Source organism: Leiobunum rupestre, chromosome 2 (genome assembly GCF_980474605.1).
Source record: "Leiobunum rupestre chromosome 2, qqLeiRupe1.1.hap1, whole genome shotgun sequence".
Lineage (NCBI taxonomy): Eukaryota > Metazoa > Arthropoda > Arachnida > Opiliones > Sclerosomatidae > Leiobunum > Leiobunum rupestre.
This window is the reverse complement of record NC_143385.1, coordinates 49368950-49388127: the sequence shown is the minus strand read 5'-3', so window position 1 is coordinate 49388127 and position 19178 is coordinate 49368950. Positions and strand designations below refer to the sequence as shown.

At 45.9% G+C, this 19178-nt stretch overlaps 2 non-coding genes across 2 annotated transcripts; one reads left to right on the top strand and one right to left on the bottom strand.

Annotated features, from left to right (window-relative positions):
- The first annotated feature begins 15717 nt into the window (after positions 1-15717).
- Positions 15718-15880, top strand: LOC149957779 (U1 spliceosomal RNA). Its single transcript, XR_016479660.1, has one exon. It is a non-coding gene; the product is annotated as a U1 spliceosomal RNA (small nuclear RNA).
- Positions 15881-18414: 2534 nt separating this feature from the next.
- Positions 18415-18578, bottom strand: LOC149957778 (U1 spliceosomal RNA). The gene has a single exon (XR_016479649.1). It is a non-coding gene; the product is annotated as a U1 spliceosomal RNA (small nuclear RNA).
- Positions 18579-19178: the final 600 nt, after the last annotated feature.

Genomic DNA, 19178 nt, shown 5'->3' with positions numbered 1-19178 from the left:
GACTCTAGAGAAAAGATTGCTGTCCGTCGGAAACCAAAGGAGTTGGGGGAAAAGGGAAGCTTCGGAAAGCGACTCTAGAGAAAAGCTTGCTGTCCGTCGGAAACCAAAGGAGTTGGGGGAAAAGGGGAGCTTCGGAAAGCGACTCTAGAGAAAAGATTGCTGTCCGTCGGAAACAAAGGAGTTGGGGGAAAAGGGGAGCTTCGAAAAGCGACTCTAGAGAAAAGCTTGCTGTCCGTCGGAAACAAAAGGAGTTGGGGGGAAAGGGGAGCTTCGGAAAGCGACTCTAGAGAAAAGCTTGCTGTCCGTCGGAAACAAAGGAGTTGGGGGAAAAGGGGAGCTTCGAAAAGCGACTCTAGAGAAAAGCTTGCTGTCCGTCGGAAACAAAAGGAGTTGGGGGGAAAGGGGAGCTTCGGAAAGCGACTCTAGAGAAAAGATTGCTGTCGGTCGGAATGCAAAGGAGTTGGGGGAAACGAGGAGCTTCGGAAAGCGACTCTAGAGAAAATATTGCTGTCCGTCGGAAACCAAAGGAGTTGGGGGAAAAGGGGAGCTTCGGAAAGCGACTCTAGAGAAAAGATTGCTGTCCGTCGGAAACCAAAGGAGTTGGGGGAAAAGGGGAGCTTCGGAAAGCGACTCTAGAGAAAAGATTGCTGTCCGTCGGAAACCAAAGGAGTTGGGGGAAAAGGGGAGCTTCATAAAGCGACTCTAGAGAAAAGATTGCTGTCCGTCGGAAACCAAAGGAGTTGGGGGGAAAGGGGAGCTTCGGAAAGCGACTCTAGAGAAAATATTGCTGTCCGTCGGAAACCAAAGGAGTTGGGGGAAAAGGGGAGCTTCGGAAAGTGACTCTAGAGAAAAGATTGCTGTCCGTCGGAAACCAAAGGAGTTGGGGGAAAAGGGGAGCTTCGGAAAGCGACTCTAGAGAAAAGATTGCTGTCCGTCGGAAACCAAAGGAGTTGGGGGAAAAGGGGAGCTTCGGAAAGCGACTCTAGAGAAAAGATTGCTGTTCGTCGGAAACCAAAGGAGTTGGGGGGAAAGGGGAGCTTCGGAAAGCGACTCTAGAGAAAAGATTGCTGTCCGTCGGAAACCAAAAGAGTTGGGGGGAAAGGGGAGCTTCGGAAAGCGACTCTAGAGAAAAGATTGCTGTCCGTCGGAAACCAAAGGAGTTGGGGGAAAAGGGGAGCTTCGGAAAGCGACTCTAGAGAAAAGATTGCTGTCCGTCGGAAACCAAAGGAGTTGGGGGAAAAGGGGAGCTTCGGAAAGCGACTCTAGAGAAAAGCTTGCTGTCCGTCGGAAACCAAAGGAGTTGGGGGGAAAGGGGAGCTTCGGAAAGTGACTATAGAGAAAAGATTGCTGTCCGTCGGAAACCAAAGGAGTTGGGGGGAAAGGGGAGCTCCGGAAAGCGACTCTAGAGAAAAGATTGCTGTCCGTCGGAAACCAAAGGAGTTGGGGGAAAAGGGGAGCTTCGGAAAGCGACTCTAGAGAAAAGATTGCTGTCCGTCGGAAACAAAGGAGTTGGGGGAAAAGGGGAGCTTCGGAAAGCGACTCTAGAGAAAAGATTGCTGTCCGTCGGAAACCAAAGGATTTGGGGGAAAAGGGGAGCTTCGGAAAGCGACTCTAGAGAAAAGCTTGCTGTCCGTCGGAAACCAAAGGAGTTGGGGGAAAAGGGGAGCTTCGGAAAGCGACTCTAGAGAAAAGATTGCTGTCCGTCGGAAACCAAAGGAGTTGGGGGAAAGGGGAGCTTCGGAAAGCGACTCTAGAGAAAAGATTGCTGTCCGTCGGAAACCAAAGGAGTTGGGGGAAAAGGGGAGCTTCGGAAAGCGACTCTAGAGAAAAGATTGCTGTCCGTCGGAAACCAAAGGAGTTGGGGGGAAAGGGGAGCTTCGGAAAGCGACTCTAGAGAAAATATTGCTGTCCGTCGGAAACCAAAGGAGTTGGGGGAAAAGGGGAGCTTCGGAAAGCGACTCTAGAGAAAAGATTGCTGTCCGTCGGAAACCAAAGGAGTTGGGGGAAAAGGGGAGCTTCGGAAAGCGACTCTAGAGAAAAGATTGCTGTCCGTCGGAAACCAAAGGAGTTGGGGGAAAAGGGGAGCTTCGGAAAGCGACTCTAGAGAAAAGATTGCTGTTCGTCGGAAACCAAAGGAGTTGGGGGGAAAGGGGAGCTTCGGAAAGCGACTCTAGAGAAAAGATTGCTGTCCGTCGGAAACCAAAAGAGTTGGGGGGAAAGGGGAGCTTCGGAAAGCGACTCTAGAGAAAAGATTGCTGTCCGTCGGAAACCAAAGGAGTTGGGGGAAAAGGGGAGCTTCGGAAAGCGACTCTAGAGAAAAGATTGCTGTCCGTCGGAAACCAAAGGAGTTGGGGGAAAAGGGGAGCTTCGGAAAGCGACTCTAGAGAAAAGCTTGCTGTCCGTCGGAAACCAAAGGAGTTGGGGGGAAAGGGGAGCTTCGGAAAGTGACTATAGAGAAAAGATTGCTGTCCGTCGGAAACCAAAGGAGTTGGGGGGAAAGGGGAGCTCCGGAAAGCGACTCTAGAGAAAAGATTGCTGTCCGTCGGAAACCAAAGGAGTTGGGGGAAAAGGGGAGCTTCGGAAAGCGACTCTAGAGAAAAGATTGCTGTCCGTCGGAAACAAAGGGGTTGGGGGAAAAGGGGAGCTTCGGAAAGCGACTCTAGAGAAAAGCTTGCTGTCCGTCGGAAACCAAAGGAGTTGGGGGAAAAGGGGAGCTTCGGAAAGCGACTCTAGAGAAAAGATTGCTGTCCGTCGGAAACCAAAGGAGTTGGGGGAAAAGGGGAGCTTCGGAAAGCGACTCTAGAGAAAATATTGCTGTCCGTCGAAAACCAAAGGAGTTGGGGGAAAAGGGGAGCTTCGGAAAGCGACTCTAGAGAAAAGATTGCTGTCCGTCGGAAACCAAAGGAGTTGGGGGAAAGGGGGAGCTTCGGAAAGCGACTCTAGAGAAAATATTGCTGTCCGTCGGAAACCAAAGGAGTTGGGGGAAAAGGGGAGCTTCGGAAAGCGACTCTAGAGAAAAGATTGCTGTCCGTCGGAAACCAAAGGAGTTGGGGGAAAAGGGGAGCTTCGGAAAGCGACTCTAGAGAAAAGCTTGCTGTCCGTCGGAAACCAAAGGAGTTGGGGGAAAGGGGAGCTTCGGAAAGCGACTCTAGAGAAAAGATTGCTGTCCGTCGGAAACAAAGGAGTTGGGGGAAAAGGGGAGCTTCGGAAAGCGACTCTAGAGAAAAGATTGCTGTCCGTCGGAAACCAAAGGAGTTGGGGGAAAAGGGAAGCTTCGGAAAGCGACTCTAGAGAAAAGCTTGCTGTCCGTCGGAAACCAAAGGAGTTGGGGGAAAAGGGGAGCTTCGGAAAGCGACTCTAGAGAAAAGATTGCTGTCCGTCGGAAACAAAGGAGTTGGGGGAAAAGGGGAGCTTCGAAAAGCGACTCTAGAGAAAAGCTTGCTGTCCGTCGGAAACAAAAGGAGTTGGGGGGAAAGGGGAGCTTCGGAAAGCGACTCTAGAGAAAAGCTTGCTGTCCGTCGGAAACAAAGGAGTTGGGGGAAAAGGGGAGCTTCGAAAAGCGACTCTAGAGAAAAGCTTGCTGTCCGTCGGAAACAAAAGGAGTTGGGGGGAAAGGGGAGCTTCGGAAAGCGACTCTAGAGAAAAGATTGCTGTCGGTCGGAATGCAAAGGAGTTGGGGGAAACGAGGAGCTTCGGAAAGCGACTCTAGAGAAAATATTGCTGTCCGTCGGAAACCAAAGGAGTTGGGGGAAAAGGGGAGCTTCGGAAAGCGACTCTAGAGAAAAGATTGCTGTCCGTCGGAAACCAAAGGAGTTGGGGGAAAAGGGGAGCTTCGGAAAGCGACTCTAGAGAAAAGATTGCTGTCCGTCGGAAACCAAAGGAGTTGGGGGAAAAGGGGAGCTTCATAAAGCGACTCTAGAGAAAAGATTGCTGTCCGTCGGAAACCAAAGGAGTTGGGGGGAAAGGGGAGCTTCGGAAAGCGACTCTAGAGAAAATATTGCTGTCCGTCGGAAACCAAAGGAGTTGGGGGAAAAGGGGAGCTTCGGAAAGTGACTCTAGAGAAAAGATTGCTGTCCGTCGGAAACCAAAGGAGTTGGGGGAAAAGGGGAGCTTCGGAAAGCGACTCTAGAGAAAAGATTGCTGTCCGTCGGAAACCAAAGGAGTTGGGGGAAAAGGGGAGCTTCGGAAAGCGACTCTAGAGAAAAGATTGCTGTTCGTCGGAAACCAAAGGAGTTGGGGGGAAAGGGGAGCTTCGGAAAGCGACTCTAGAGAAAAGATTGCTGTCCGTCGGAAACCAAAAGAGTTGGGGGGAAAGGGGAGCTTCGGAAAGCGACTCTAGAGAAAAGATTGCTGTCCGTCGGAAACCAAAGGAGTTGGGGGAAAAGGGGAGCTTCGGAAAGCGACTCTAGAGAAAAGATTGCTGTCCGTCGGAAACCAAAGGAGTTGGGGGAAAAGGGGAGCTTCGGAAAGCGACTCTAGAGAAAAGCTTGCTGTCCGTCGGAAACCAAAGGAGTTGGGGGGAAAGGGGAGCTTCGGAAAGTGACTATAGAGAAAAGATTGCTGTCCGTCGGAAACCAAAGGAGTTGGGGGGAAAGGGGAGCTCCGGAAAGCGACTCTAGAGAAAAGATTGCTGTCCGTCGGAAACCAAAGGAGTTGGGGGAAAAGGGGAGCTTCGGAAAGCGACTCTAGAGAAAAGATTGCTGTCCGTCGGAAACAAAGGAGTTGGGGGAAAAGGGGAGCTTCGGAAAGCGACTCTAGAGAAAAGATTGCTGTCCGTCGGAAACCAAAGGATTTGGGGGAAAAGGGGAGCTTCGGAAAGCGACTCTAGAGAAAAGCTTGCTGTCCGTCGGAAACCAAAGGAGTTGGGGGAAAAGGGGAGCTTCGGAAAGCGACTCTAGAGAAAAGATTGCTGTCCGTCGGAAACCAAAGGAGTTGGGGGAAAAGGGGAGCTTCGGAAAGCGACTCTAGAGAAAAGATTGCTGTCCGTCGGAAACCAAAGGAGTTGGGGGAAAAGGGGAGCTTCGGAAAGCGACTCTAGAGAAAAGATTGCTGTCCGTCGGAAACCAAAGGAGTTGGGGGGAAAGGGGAGCTTCGGAAAGCGACTCTAGAGAAAATATTGCTGTCCGTCGGAAACCAAAGGAGTTGGGGGAAAAGGGGAGCTTCGGAAAGCGACTCTAGAGAAAAGATTGCTGTCCGTCGGAAACCAAAGGAGTTGGGGGAAAAGGGGAGCTTCGGAAAGCGACTCTAGAGAAAAGATTGCTGTCCGTCGGAAACCAAAGGAGTTGGGGGAAAAGGGGAGCTTCGGAAAGCGACTCTAGAGAAAAGATTGCTGTTCGTCGGAAACCAAAGGAGTTGGGGGGAAAGGGGAGCTTCGGAAAGCGACTCTAGAGAAAAGATTGCTGTCCGTCGGAAACCAAAAGAGTTGGGGGGAAAGGGGAGCTTCGGAAAGCGACTCTAGAGAAAAGATTGCTGTCCGTCGGAAACCAAAGGAGTTGGGGGAAAAGGGGAGCTTCGGAAAGCGACTCTAGAGAAAAGATTGCTGTCCGTCGGAAACCAAAGGAGTTGGGGGAAAAGGGGAGCTTCGGAAAGCGACTCTAGAGAAAAGCTTGCTGTCCGTCGGAAACCAAAGGAGTTGGGGGGAAAGGGGAGCTTCGGAAAGTGACTATAGAGAAAAGATTGCTGTCCGTCGGAAACCAAAGGAGTTGGGGGGAAAGGGGAGCTCCGGAAAGCGACTCTAGAGAAAAGATTGCTGTCCGTCGGAAACCAAAGGAGTTGGGGGAAAAGGGGAGCTTCGGAAAGCGACTCTAGAGAAAAGATTGCTGTCCGTCGGAAACAAAGGGGTTGGGGGAAAAGGGGAGCTTCGGAAAGCGACTCTAGAGAAAAGCTTGCTGTCCGTCGGAAACCAAAGGAGTTGGGGGAAAAGGGGAGCTTCGGAAAGCGACTCTAGAGAAAAGATTGCTGTCCGTCGGAAACCAAAGGAGTTGGGGGAAAAGGGGAGCTTCGGAAAGCGACTCTAGAGAAAATATTGCTGTCCGTCGAAAACCAAAGGAGTTGGGGGAAAAGGGGAGCTTCGGAAAGCGACTCTAGAGAAAAGATTGCTGTCCGTCGGAAACCAAAGGAGTTGGGGGAAAGGGGGAGCTTCGGAAAGCGACTCTAGAGAAAATATTGCTGTCCGTCGGAAACCAAAGGAGTTGGGGGAAAAGGGGAGCTTCGGAAAGCGACTCTAGAGAAAAGATTGCTGTCCGTCGGAAACCAAAGGAGTTGGGGGAAAAGGGGAGCTTCGGAAAGCGACTCTAGAGAAAAGCTTGCTGTCCGTCGGAAACCAAAGGAGTTGGGGGGAAAGGGGAGCTTCGGAAAGTGACTATAGAGAAAAGATTGCTGTCCGTCGGAAACCAAAGGAGTTGGGGGGAAAGGGGAGCTCCGGAAAGCGACTCTAGAGAAAAGATTGCTGTCCGTCGGAAACCAAAGGAGTTGGGGGAAAAGGGGAGCTTCGGAAAGCGACTCTAGAGAAAAGATTGCTGTCCGTCGGAAACAAAGGAGTTGGGGGAAAAGGGGAGCTTCGGAAAGCGACTCTAGAGAAAAGATTGCTGTCCGTCGGAAACCAAAGGAGTTGGGGGAAAAGGGGAGCTTCGGAAAGCGACTCTAGAGAAAAGCTTGCTGTCCGTCGGAAACCAAAGGAGTTGGGGGGAAAGGGGAGCTTCGGAAAGCGACTCTAGAGAAAAGATTGCTGTCCGTCGGAAACCAAAGGAGTTGGGGGAAAAGGGGAGCTTCGGAAAGCGACTTTAGAGAAAAGCTTGCTGTCCGTCGGAAACCAAAGGAGTTGGGGGAAAAGGGGAGCTTCGGAAAGTGACTATAGAGAAAAGATTGCTGTCCGTCGGAAACCAAAGGAGTTGGGGGGAAAGGGGAGCTCCGGAAAGCGACTCTAGAGAAAAGATTGCTGTCCGTCGGAAACCAAAGGAGTTGGGGGAAAAGGGGAGCTTCGGAAAGCGACTCTAGAGAAAAGATTGCTGTCCGTCGGAAACAAAGGAGTTGGGGGAAAAGGGGAGCTTCGGAAAGCGACTCTAGAGAAAAGATTGCTGTCCGTCGGAAACCAAAGGAGTTGGGGGAAAAGGGAAGCTTCGGAAAGCGACTCTAGAGAAAAGCTTGCTGTCCGTCGGAAACCAAAGGAGTTGGGGGGAAAGGGGAGCTTCGGAAAGCGACTCTAGAGAAAAGATTGCTGTCCGTCGGAAACCAAAGGAGTTGGGGGAAAAGGGGAGCTTCGGAAAGCGACTTTAGAGAAAAGATTGCTGTTCGTCGGAAACCAAAGGAGTTGGGGAAAAGGGGAGCTTCGGAAAGCGACTCTAGAGAAAAGCTTGCTGTCCGTCGGAAACCAAAGGAGTGGGGGGAAAAGGGGAGCTTCGGAAAGCGACTCTAAAGAAAAGCTTGCTGTCCGTCGGAAACCAAAGGAGTTGGGGGGAAAGGGGAGCTTCGGAAAGCGACTCTAGAGAAAACATTGCTGTCCGTCGGAAACCAAAGGAGTTGGGGGAAAAGGGGAGCTTCCGAAAGCGACTCTAGAGAAAAGATTGCTGTCCGTCGGAAACCAAAGGAGTTGGGGGAAAAGGGGAGCTTCGGAAAGCGACTCTAGAGAAAAGCTTGCTGTCCGTCGGAAACCAAAGGAGTTGGGGGGAAAGGGGAGCTTCGGAAAGCGACTCTAAAGAAAAGCTTGCTGTCCGTCGGAAACCAAAGGAGTTGGGGGGGAAAGGGGAGCTTCGGAAAGCGACTCTAGAGAAAAAATTGCTGTCCGTCGGAAACCAAAGGAGTTGGGGGAAAAGGGGAGCTTCCGAAAGCGACTCTAGAGAAAAGAATGCTGTCTGTCGGAAACCAAAGGAGTTGGGGGAAAAGGGGAGCTTCGGAAAGCGACTCTAGAGAAAAGATTGCTGTTCGTCGGAAACCAAAGGAGTTGGGGGGAAAGGGGAGCTTCGGAAAGCGACTCTAGAGAAAAGATTGCTGTCCGTCGGAAACCAAAAGAGTTGGGGGGAAAGGGGAGCTTCGGAAAGCGACTCTAGAGAAAAGATTGCTGTCCGTCGGAAACCAAAGGAGTTGGGGGAAAAGGGGAGCTTCGGAAAGCGACTCTAGAGAAAAGATTGCTGTCCGTCGGAAACCAAAGGAGTTGGGGGAAAAGGGGAGCTTCGGAAAGCGACTCTAGAGAAAAGCTTGCTGTCCGTCGGAAACCAAAGGAGTTGGGGGGAAAGGGGAGCTTCGGAAAGTGACTATAGAGAAAAGATTGCTGTCCGTCGGAAACCAAAGGAGTTGGGGGGAAAGGGGAGCTCCGGAAAGCGACTCTAGAGAAAAGATTGCTGTCCGTCGGAAACCAAAGGAGTTGGGGGAAAAGGGGAGCTTCGGAAAGCGTCTCTAGAGAAAAGATTGCTCTCCGTCGGAAACAAAGGAGTTGGGGGAAAAGGGGAGCTTCGGAAAGCGACTCTAGAGAAAAGCTTGCTGTCCGTCGGAAACCAAAGGAGTTGGGGGGAAAGGGGAGCTTCGGAAAGCGACTCTAGAGAAAAGATTGCTGTCCGTCGGAAACCAAAGGAGTTGGGGGAAAAGGGGAGCTTCGGAAAGCGACTCTAGAGAAAAGATTGCTGTCCGTCGGAAACCAAAGGAGTTGGGGGAAAAGGGGAGCTTCGGAAATTGACTCTAGAGAAAAGATTGCTGTTCGTCGGAAACCAAAGGAGTTGGGGGGAAAGGGGAGCTTCGGAAAGCGACTCTAGAGAAAAGATTGCTGTCCGTCGGAAACCAAAAGAGTTGGGGGGAAAGGGGAGCTTCGGAAAGCGACTCTAGAGAAAAGATTGCTGTCCGTCGGAAACCAAAGGAGTTGGGGGAAAAGGGGAGCTTCGGAAAGCGACTCTAGAGAAAAGATTGCTGTCCGTCAGAAACCAAAGGAGTTGGGGGAAAAGGGGAGCTTCGGAAAGCGACTCTTAAGAAAAGCTTGCTGTCCGTCGGAAACCAAAGGAGTTGGGGGGAAAGGGGAGCTTCGGAAAGCGACTCTAGCAAAAAGATTGCTGTCCGTCGGAAACCAAAGGAGTTTGGGGGAAAGGGGAGCTTCGGAAAGCGACTCTAGCAAAAAGCTTGCTGTCCGTCGGAAACCAAAGGAGTTGGGGGAAAAGGGGAGCTTCGGAAAGCGACTCTAGAGAAAAGCTTGCTGTCCGTCGGAAACCAAAGGAGTTGAGGGAAAGGGGAGCTTCGGAAAGCGACTCTAGAGAAAAGATTGCTGTCCGTCGGAAACCAAAGGAGTTGGGGGGAAAGGGGAGCTTCGGAAAGCGACTCTAGAGAAAATATTGCTGTCCGTCGGAAACCAAAGGAGTTGGGGGAAAAGGGGAGCTTCGGAAAGCGACTCTAGAGAAAATATTGCTGTCCGTCGGAAACCAAAGGAGTTGGGGGGAAAGGGGAGCTTCGGAAAGCGACTCTAGAGAAAAGATTGCTGTTCGTCGGAAACCAAAGGAGTTGGGGGGAAAGGGGAGCTTCGGAAAGCGACTCTAGAGAAAAGATTGCTGTTCGTCGGAAACCAAAGGAGTTGGGGGGAAAGGGGAGCTTCGGAAAGCGACTCTAGAGAAAAGATTGCTGTTCGTCGGAAACCAAAGGAGTTGGGGGGAAAGGGGAGCTTCGGAAAGCGACTCTAGAGAAAAGATTGCTGTCCGTCGGAAACCAAAAGAGTTGGGGGGAAAGGGGAGCTTCGGAAAGCGACTCTAGAGAAAAGATTGCTGTCCGTCGGAAACCAAAGGAGTTGGGGGAAAAGGGGAGCTTCGGAAAGCGACTCTAGAGAAAAGATTGCTGTCCGTCGGAAACCAAAGGAGTTGGGGGAAAAGGGGAGCTTCGGAAAGCGACTTTAGAGAAAAGATTGCTGTTCGTCGGAAACCAAAGGAGTTGGGGGAAAAGGGGAGCTTCCGAAAGCGACTCTAGAGAAAAGATTGCTGTCCGTCGGAAACCAAAGGAGTTGGGGGAAAAGGGGAGCTTCGGAAAGCGACTCTAGAGAAAAGATTGCTGTTCGTCGGAAACCAAAGGAGTTGGGGGGAAAGGGGAGCTTCGGAAAGCGACTCTAGAGAAAAGATTGCTGTCCGTCGGAAACCAAAAGAGTTGGGGGGAAAGGGGAGCTTCGGAAAGCGACTCTAGAGAAAAGATTGCTGTCCGTCGGAAACCAAAGGAGTTGGGGGAAAAGGGGAGCTTCGGAAAGCGACTCTAGAGAAAAGATTGCTGTCCGTCGGAAACCAAAGGAGTTGGGGGAAAAGGGGAGCTTCGGAAAGCGACTCTAGAGAAAAGCTTGCTGTCCGTCGGAAACCAAAGGAGTTGGGGGGAAAGGGGAGCTTCGGAAAGTGACTATAGAGAAAAGATTGCTGTCCGTCGGAAACCAAAGGAGTTGGGGGGAAAGGGGAGCTCCGGAAAGCGACTCTAGAGAAAAGATTGCTGTCCGTCGGAAACCAAAGGAGTTGGGGGAAAAGGGGAGCTTCGGAAAGCGACTCTAGAGAAAAGATTGCTGTCCGTCGGAAACAAAGGAGTTGGGGGAAAAGGGGAGCTTCGGAAAGCGACTCTAGAGAAAAGATTGCTGTCCGTCGGAAACCAAAGGAGTTGGGGGAAAAGGGGAGCTTCGGAAAGCGACTTTAGAGAAAAGATTGCTGTTCGTCGGAAACCAAAGGAGTTGGGGGAAAAGGGGAGCTTCGGAAAGCGACTCTAGAGAAAAGCTTGCTGTCCGTCGGAAACCAAAGGAGTTGGGGGGAAAGGGGAGCTTCGGAAAGCGACTCTAAAGAAAAGCTTGCTGTCCGTCGGAAACCAAAGGAGTTGGGGGAAAAGGGGAGCTTCGGAAAGCGACTCTAGAGAAAAGCTTGCTGTCGGTCGGACACCAAAGGAGTTGGGGGTAAAGGGGAGCTTCGGAAAGCGACTCTAGAGAAAAGCTTGCTGGCCGTCGGAAACCAAGGAGTTGGGGGGAAAGGGGAGCTTCGGAAAGCGACTCTAGACAAAAGCTTGCTGTCCGTCGGAAACCAAAGGAGTTTGGAGGAAAAGGGGAGCTTCGGAAAGCGACTCTAGAGAAAAGCTTGCTGTCCGTCGGAAACCAAAGGAGTTGGGGGGAAAGGGGAGCTTCGGAAAGCGACTCTAAAGAAAAGCTTGCTGTCCGTCGGAAACCAAAGGAGTTGGGGGGGAAAGGGGAGCTTCGGAAAGCGACTCTACAGAAAAATTGCTGTCCGTCGGAAACCAAAGGAGTTGGGGGAAAGGGGGAGCTTCCGAAAGCGACTCTAGATAAAAGATTGCTGTCCGTCGGAAACCAAAGGAGTTGGGGGAAAAGGGGAGCTTCGGAAATCGACTCTAGAGAAAAGATTGCTGTCCGTCGGAAACCAAAGGAGTTGGGGGGAAAAGGGAGCTTCGGAAAGCGACTCTAGAGAAAAGATTGCTGTCCGTCGGAAACCAAAGGAGTTGGGGGAAAAGGGGAGCTTCGGAAAGCGACTCTAGAGAAAAGCTTGCTGTCCGTCGGAAACCAAAGGAGTTGGGGGGAAAGGGGAGCTTCGGAAAGCGACTCTAGAGAAAAGCTTGCTGGCCGTCGGAAACCAAGGAGTTGGGGGGAAAGGGGAGCTTCGGAAAGCGACTCTAGACAAAAGCTTGCTGTCCGTCGGAAACCAAAGGAGTTGGGGGAAAAGGGGAGCTTCGGAAAGCGACTCTAGAGAAAAGCTTGCAGTCCGTCGGAAACCAAAGGAGTTGGGGGGAAAGGGGAGCTTCGGAAAGCGACTCTAGAGAAAAGCTTGCTGGCCGTCGGAAACCAAGGAGTTGGGTTGAAAGGGGAGCTTCGGAAAGCGACTCTAGACAAAAGCTTGCTGTCCGTCGGAAACCAAAGGAGTTGGGGGGAAAGGGGAGCTTCGGAAAGCGACTCTAGAGAAAAGCTTGCTGTCCGTCGGAAGCCAAAGGAGTTGGGGGAAAAGGGGAGCTTCGGAATTAAAAATTAACAATAAGAGTGGATTATCTGCCAAAAAAAACAGAACTTGAAAGGCTTAAAATCCTTTGCAGTATAACCACATAGGCCAAGTTTCAAACAAGATAAGCAATAGCTGTGAACAGATATTTTCGAGTTTTATTCTGTTTTATCTTTACCAAATAAACAGTCATCTTTCATAAACTAAATTATTTCTCTCGCTATTTTTTCTCTACTTGAGTCTTTGTTGAAAATGCCTAGTAATACACCAAAGTAATAACTGTTTATTCACTAGGCGGGGCGTAACCAATTCACATGTGTGTGACGTCATTCCCTATTGGCAGTTTTAACAATTGGATTTGGAATAAAAGAAGTTAATTTCTAACTTATTTCGCGCTGCATACGGTTGATCGATACGGGTAAAAATTTAATTGAAAATGTAAAAACCAAGGCATAGATCTGACCAAGAATGTATTTATTTATACTCAGGGAGAATGAATATCTCGAGATAATTTTTAGCGTTTCTCCAATTCCACCCGTTGGGGCCCCCGGTATGCTCCTTCGCTTTATTAAATCAAAAAATACTGCAATCTCATTGGTTCTTAAAAATTACGTTTTTCGACGCGGTTAACGCTGCAGCGAGGACGCAAAAAATAAGACCGACTCGTTTGCCCCCCCCCCCCCCTTAGCTTGACGGGGTTAGGGCCTCAACGTGTCCGTCGGTAGTCTCGACATATTCATTCTCCCTGAGTATAAATAAATACATTCTTGATCTGACTAATGATAAAATTAAGAATATTAATAATTAGAATAGTAGCCAGAGGGGGGGGGACAGTTATAATCTAACTACTAACCTCTCGCAACTCGTCACTCTCTGAAAACCAAAACTTTCCATCATCGCCCTCTGCCCCTCTCCACTTTCTAACCAGTGGCGTAGCCAGAATTTTGTTTCGGGGGGGGGGGCACAGGGGCGATGATGGAAAGTTTTGGTTTTCAGAGAGTGACGAGTTGCGAGAGGTTAGTAATTAGATTACAAAGAGATCTTGAACTGAGCCAGCGTTGCCCGATGTACGATAATTACAGTACACGTCGATAATTTTGAGCAATTTTTGGCTGCGTACTATAATTTCAACTGCGTCCTACATAGTGCACTGTTTTCCGTTAAATTCGCTTTGGCGTACTATAATGTACTATATTTTTCGATATATTGCGCTAATTCTCAATTTTCGCAAACAAAGACCGAGGGACGGAGAGAGTCTAGACTTTTAACCTCTCGGTAAGTTTTTCAAGGGTTGCAACATAATTCGTCAGCTTCAACTTCTAAAGAATCGGAAACGTGTTGGAGTTAAACTGTTTATAGAAACTAGAAGTTATATGAAGTTAAGTTACTATGGAGAGTGGTAACCTTAACAAAGTTAATATAATACAACGTTATCAGTTATAAGTATTTTTTAAGACAGTTTGTTTTACCATTACTAGAAAATAATCCAAAAGTGGTTCTGATAGTTGAAAAACTCCAACTCATTCTGATGGGTCCATCAGTCGTAACAGGGGGTGGGGCTCTACTTTATGACGCGGAATAATGGCGAAATGAAAAATCTGTAAATTGGCTTTCTAATGGGGCGCCATCTAGAAAGTATTAAAATCTAAAGGATTAAAAAGGAAGACTATTTCTAAAAACCTAGCTAAGGTAACATAACAAAAAAAGTTTATTATTTCCTGTATCAACTAGCTTTAATACCCGGCTTCGCCCGGGGTCTTAGTTTTAATGAATTAGATCTGATTTGTACGTGAGAAAGGTAAACGCTGAAGCAAAAACGGAACGCGCGTAGCAAAAACCTAACACGCGTAGGCGGCGTAGCAAAAACGTAACACGCGTAGCAAAAACGCAACACGCGTAGCAAAAACGTAACACGCGTAGCAAAAACGCAACACGCGTATCAAAAATGCAACACGCGTATCAAAAATGCAACACGCGTATCAAAATCGTAACACGCGCGTAGCAAAAATGCAACACGCGTATCAAAATTATAATTAACAATCGAAGAATTATCCCATCGTGCATCGTAACCAAGATAAGAATGATTTATCCAAATCCAACCAACAACTACAGACTGTACACAGGTTTAAAGTGGATTGTGACATGGAAAAATTAAAACTTTAACTCAAAGAAATAAAAGAATTCCACATAATGTTATCAAACAAGTTGGTATTATTGAATTTGCATAATTTTGCTCTCTCTGCAATCATTATGTTTCTTTCAGGGCACGCTGTTTTTGCAATGTTTTTTCGCATTGTTAATTTTGCAGGATCAGGGGAAATATTTCTTCAACATCACGTATCACTTCGCTTGATAGTGTCAGAGCTAGTAGCTCCTGCAATTGCCTATGGGCTTTAAGAATTTTCACATCAACTACAGTCCATTTCTGCGAGATTTTTGAAGATTTTTCTTTCATCCTGTAATTATAAATACAAAAGCCTTAAATTTCCCAAACGTTGCATAAATACAACACTATGGCAATATATTTTCTCCCCTTCTTTAGTCGTAGCGACAGGTCTGAAAATGTGGTTGTTATAATCCATTTTAGCTAGGATTGCTCTAACAATAAAGATATTTTGTGATGAATTTCACGTTTTTGAATTAACATTAAATATTTCGTTACTACGGTTACACAATTGTATATAATTGACCTTTTGTATTGCCAACTTCGATCATTACTTCAAAAACCAGGTAGTTTCAAAAATAAAATAAAATTTTAAAGCATTTTATAAAAACTAGAAAATACAAAATATTTTTAGTACAACCGAAAATTGAAAAAAAGAAAGGTAACCTAGGTAGGTATATTTTAGACATTCTGGGGCTGTGCTGAACTAAACCTTGATTCTGCAATTGTATTATTAATTTCTGCTACAAATGGAAAATTTTTAGAACACACGCAAGACTAGATACTTGGTTTTTGAAGGAAGGCAGCAACCAGTAACTTTAACTTTTCTTACGGGAAATGAATTCGTTTTGAAGCATATTTTAGAATAAAACTGTGAAAAGATTTTAAGGTGCCAGTTTGTTGAAAGTTCTCATATTAGGGAGACTGTTTAAAAAATTTCAAATCAAGAACAATAATGCATGGATAATTTCTTAAACACAGGACTTCTTCTGTCGATCCATGACTTGTTTCTGTCTTCTTCCATGATGGCAACTTTTAAAAAAAGCATTTTAAATATGAGTAATTTTTACATACATGTTGGTGAAAAGTATAATACCTTCATGTAGTTAGCATTTTATTCGCAAGTTTGTGAGCACTACCAAAAATGATTAACAATGTCATATATCCATTCTCGGATAGCTTCACAGTCATTTTCATTACCGGTCTGAAATAGAGTAAATATTTATTAATTATCGTACATCGGGCAACGCTGGCTAAATGAAATCTTAATATATGTACAGCTATTTTCAAAATTCAACAGTGAACTAGTTATAAAGACTAAGAATACATCCGTTACAGGATTCGAACCCGCGATCTTTTGATAATCCATCAGGCCACATGGACGAAAACCTTCGCGCCTTAAAAAGCCTAATTAGAAAATGAATTCCGTCTGTGCCAAAGCGGGGTAAAACTGTACTTGTACATTTTATCAAGGGGTCCTTAATCGTGCACTACACTATACAGTGATGGCATCTGATATTTCGAAATAAGACTTTGATACATAAAATATCGCGAAAAACAAAGGTCGCGTAGGGCATCCGAGTTTAATTATATCATAATAAATGTCTCAATTAAACTTAAGTAATCATACTTACCTGGCGTCGCTGCAGCCTTGATCTATGAGGAGGCGGGCTTGGACGAGAACGCATCTTTGCACCGCGGTGGATTCGACTCCAACTTTCTTTTACAAATTGCATTGGATGGGGCGTATAATTTATGTAACGGGGTCCTGCGTACGCGCTCGACCCCAAACTTCTGATTACAAAATAAAACTGTCAGCGAATGTGATTGTGCGAAAGATATGGCGAGTTGGTTCATGTTAGATTGACTGCTCAGAAAGACATGGGAATAGGATAATTTTGGAATATGCTTGAATTCTCCTTTATCTCGGAGTAGCTTGTAATATAGTTTAAATATCACTTTTGAATTAATTGACTCTCCATTCTTCCACATCTTTCTAGTGAAAGAAAACAAGGCGTTCCTAACAGTTTTCATTAGGTGCGGATCATCTGATAAGAAGAAAATTGGTCTATTTTCGTCAAATGAGTAGAGATTTTGTGTGAAGTAAGGCACATTTTCATTTTCAGGTCCAGTATTTGTGTGGCAAGTTCTGAAAAACTTCCTGTTAGTAGCAGCTCCATCACCAACAACTGCAAGTATCCTGAAGCCATGCGCTTCCAGCCTTTTTATAGCTTCCCATATTATCGTATACAATGCGCTTGATATAGCAATTGTTGTTGGGAAGTAAGCAAAGGGAATTTTAAAGCTAGAGGTAATTCCTCTAAGCATGAGTTGCAATATGTGTGTGGCAAGTGGGGGAGTGGAAGAGCCTTTCTCCTCTCTTTCAATGTCATCTAGCCTGTTATGCTCCGTTGAAATGTCCTTAAATCCAGTGAGTAAGCCGGTATTTTTATGGCAAACCAAATCTGGATTCATATCTAGTTCGTCTAACAATAAAACAAAATATTTTTGATGTTCTTCGAGCTTGTGAAGGTTGGTTTCTTCCACCATTTGAACTAACTTATCATTGCTGAATCCACTGCAATTGTCTATAACGTGACTGTGGTTATACAACGTTCTCGTTGTTGGCAATTGTAAAATCTTGGATTTTCTTAATATTTCATAAGCCGCTTTAGATTTGTTTTTCATATAACAGCACCAGTGCAAAAAGCCACGGTCCCACCTCATTCCATATTTCGAAGTCGTCATAGCTTTGATTTGTTCCCTCAGAACTATAGAAGTAAAAGAGTCCTTTTCTGCCTCTTGAAGTTTAGTTTTACATAAGCTTTCTATTAGCTGTCTTTGCCTTTTAGTTTTTTTAACTTTGACTAGTGTCTTAGCAGAATGTTTCACAGCGTTTTTTGCTTTTAGCTTTTGGGCTGCCTTTCGAAATCGCATTTTTCAAACGTTCCTCTGTAGACAGTACATTCTGAACATCTTTTCTGGTTTTGTTTTAGTTTCAGGAAACGAAGACATCTGATACTATGTACAGATTTTTGCCTATCATTGTAGAAGCCTTTTTTTTGGGTTATTTTTCTATCAGAACTATTTCTGCTGAAAGACTCTATCCACTCTTTATCTACATTTCCACCACACAACTTAAATTCATCTACCTTACTTAAAAGTTTCATTATGTCATCATTACATTTAATTTCGAGATTTGGAAAAATATTTTCCTGGTTAAAAGGTTCACCCAAAATATTAATGCGAAAGTGGAAGTTTAGTTCAAACGCAAATATACACTCAATCACTTTAACGTCATGTTTATGCTTGGAAAATATAACAGTTTTCTCGGTTACTTCCATTGACCAGCCTGATGGTGGAAATAATTTGGCAGGTTCAACGCTACTGGTAGTATTAATAGCTGGTACGTCAATTTGAGTTGACAAGTTCAGTCCTAAGAATAATTCTTTCCGTCTAAATGGTACAGCCTTAATCTTTGGTGTTTCAGTAACTCTCTGGACTGAATAAGATTCCTTATCACTGTAATTTGATGTTGTTGGTGTGTTAATAGAGCTGTTGATTTCTGAAGTTGGCGTTTTAAACATTGTTGGGGTTAAAACATCAAATAATGGAATGGGATCTGGGTACTCCGGAGTTGGTCCCTGGAACCCATGGAAATGCTTGGAACAAATGTAGCTCCATTTATTAATTTTTGAAAAAGAAAGATCATTTCTGCCACAGGCTAAGACCCATTTTTTACACCTCTCATGATCAGTTTTAGGACATGGAAATTTAATAAAAACCACACCTGGTGCCCCGTTTACGATTTTAGATTTCCGGTTTTCTTTAGATCTGCATGGACCATAAAGGCAATTTTTTCCCATAGTGGCTTAACTCTTTATGTTCTTTCTAAATGACTGAATTTGAAATAAATTTAGTGGTGATATCAAAGAATATCAAAAATTTACTATTTACCTTATGTTTTAATATAGAGCCATCAACTTGAAGTCACTGATAATATTGACCGAATAATTGACTGATATAATACAATTATATTATATATTTAAAATTATTTTCAACACAAAAAAGCGCTATAAAGAACTCGTTATTCAGATTGCTAAGACTTGAAACTGAAAAGAGCCCGAAATCGGTATAAAATTCAACCAATCAGAGTAACCGGAAACGGCTAACGCAACGACTCTCTTTAAAAACGGGCGCAAAAGTTCCACTAGACGAAGCTACACCTTCCATTCCTGGGGTATATATTCTTTGGTTGAACCAACTCGCCATATCTTTCGCACAATCACATTCGCTGACAGTTTTATTTTGTAATCAGAAGTTTGGGGTCGAGCGCGTACGCAGGACCCCGTTACCATAAATTATACGCCCCATCCGATGCAATTTGCAAAAGAAAATTGGAGTCAAACCCACCGCGGTGCGATGATGCGTTCTCGTCCAAGCCCGCCTCCTCATAGATCAAGGCTGCAGCGACGCCAGGTAAGTATGATTACTTAAGTTTAATTGAGACATTTATTATGATATAATTAAACTCGGATGCCCTACGCGACCTTTGTTTTTCGCGATATTTTATGTATCAAAGTCTTATTTCGAAATATCAGATGCCATCACTGCAAAGTGTAGTACACGATTAAGGACCCCTTGATAAAATGTACAAGTACAGTTTTACTCCGCTTTGGCACAGACGGAATTCATTTTCTAATTAGGCTTTTTAAGGCGCGAAGGTTTTCGTCCATGTGGCCTGATGGATTATCAAAAGATCGCGGGTTCGAATCCTGTAACGGATGTATTCTTAGTCTTTATAACTAGTTCACGCTATTGAGTAATATCGACGTGACGTATGTCGACGTCACCCATGCTTTTTCCTATAGATAAAAAACTGCCCTCAAAATGGCGGCCATAGCCCAAAGCTACAGAGCGATACTACTCTATTGGGAAAATTTAAAACACTCAACTAATTTGTTGCGCTCCTGTATCTTAAAACCGGAAGGTTCAGTAGTTTCTAATTTAATCGCTTTATATTTTTTCATACATTTGAGCTTATATTTATGGTTAGAAATTGTATTTAAAAATTACTATGGTTGTTA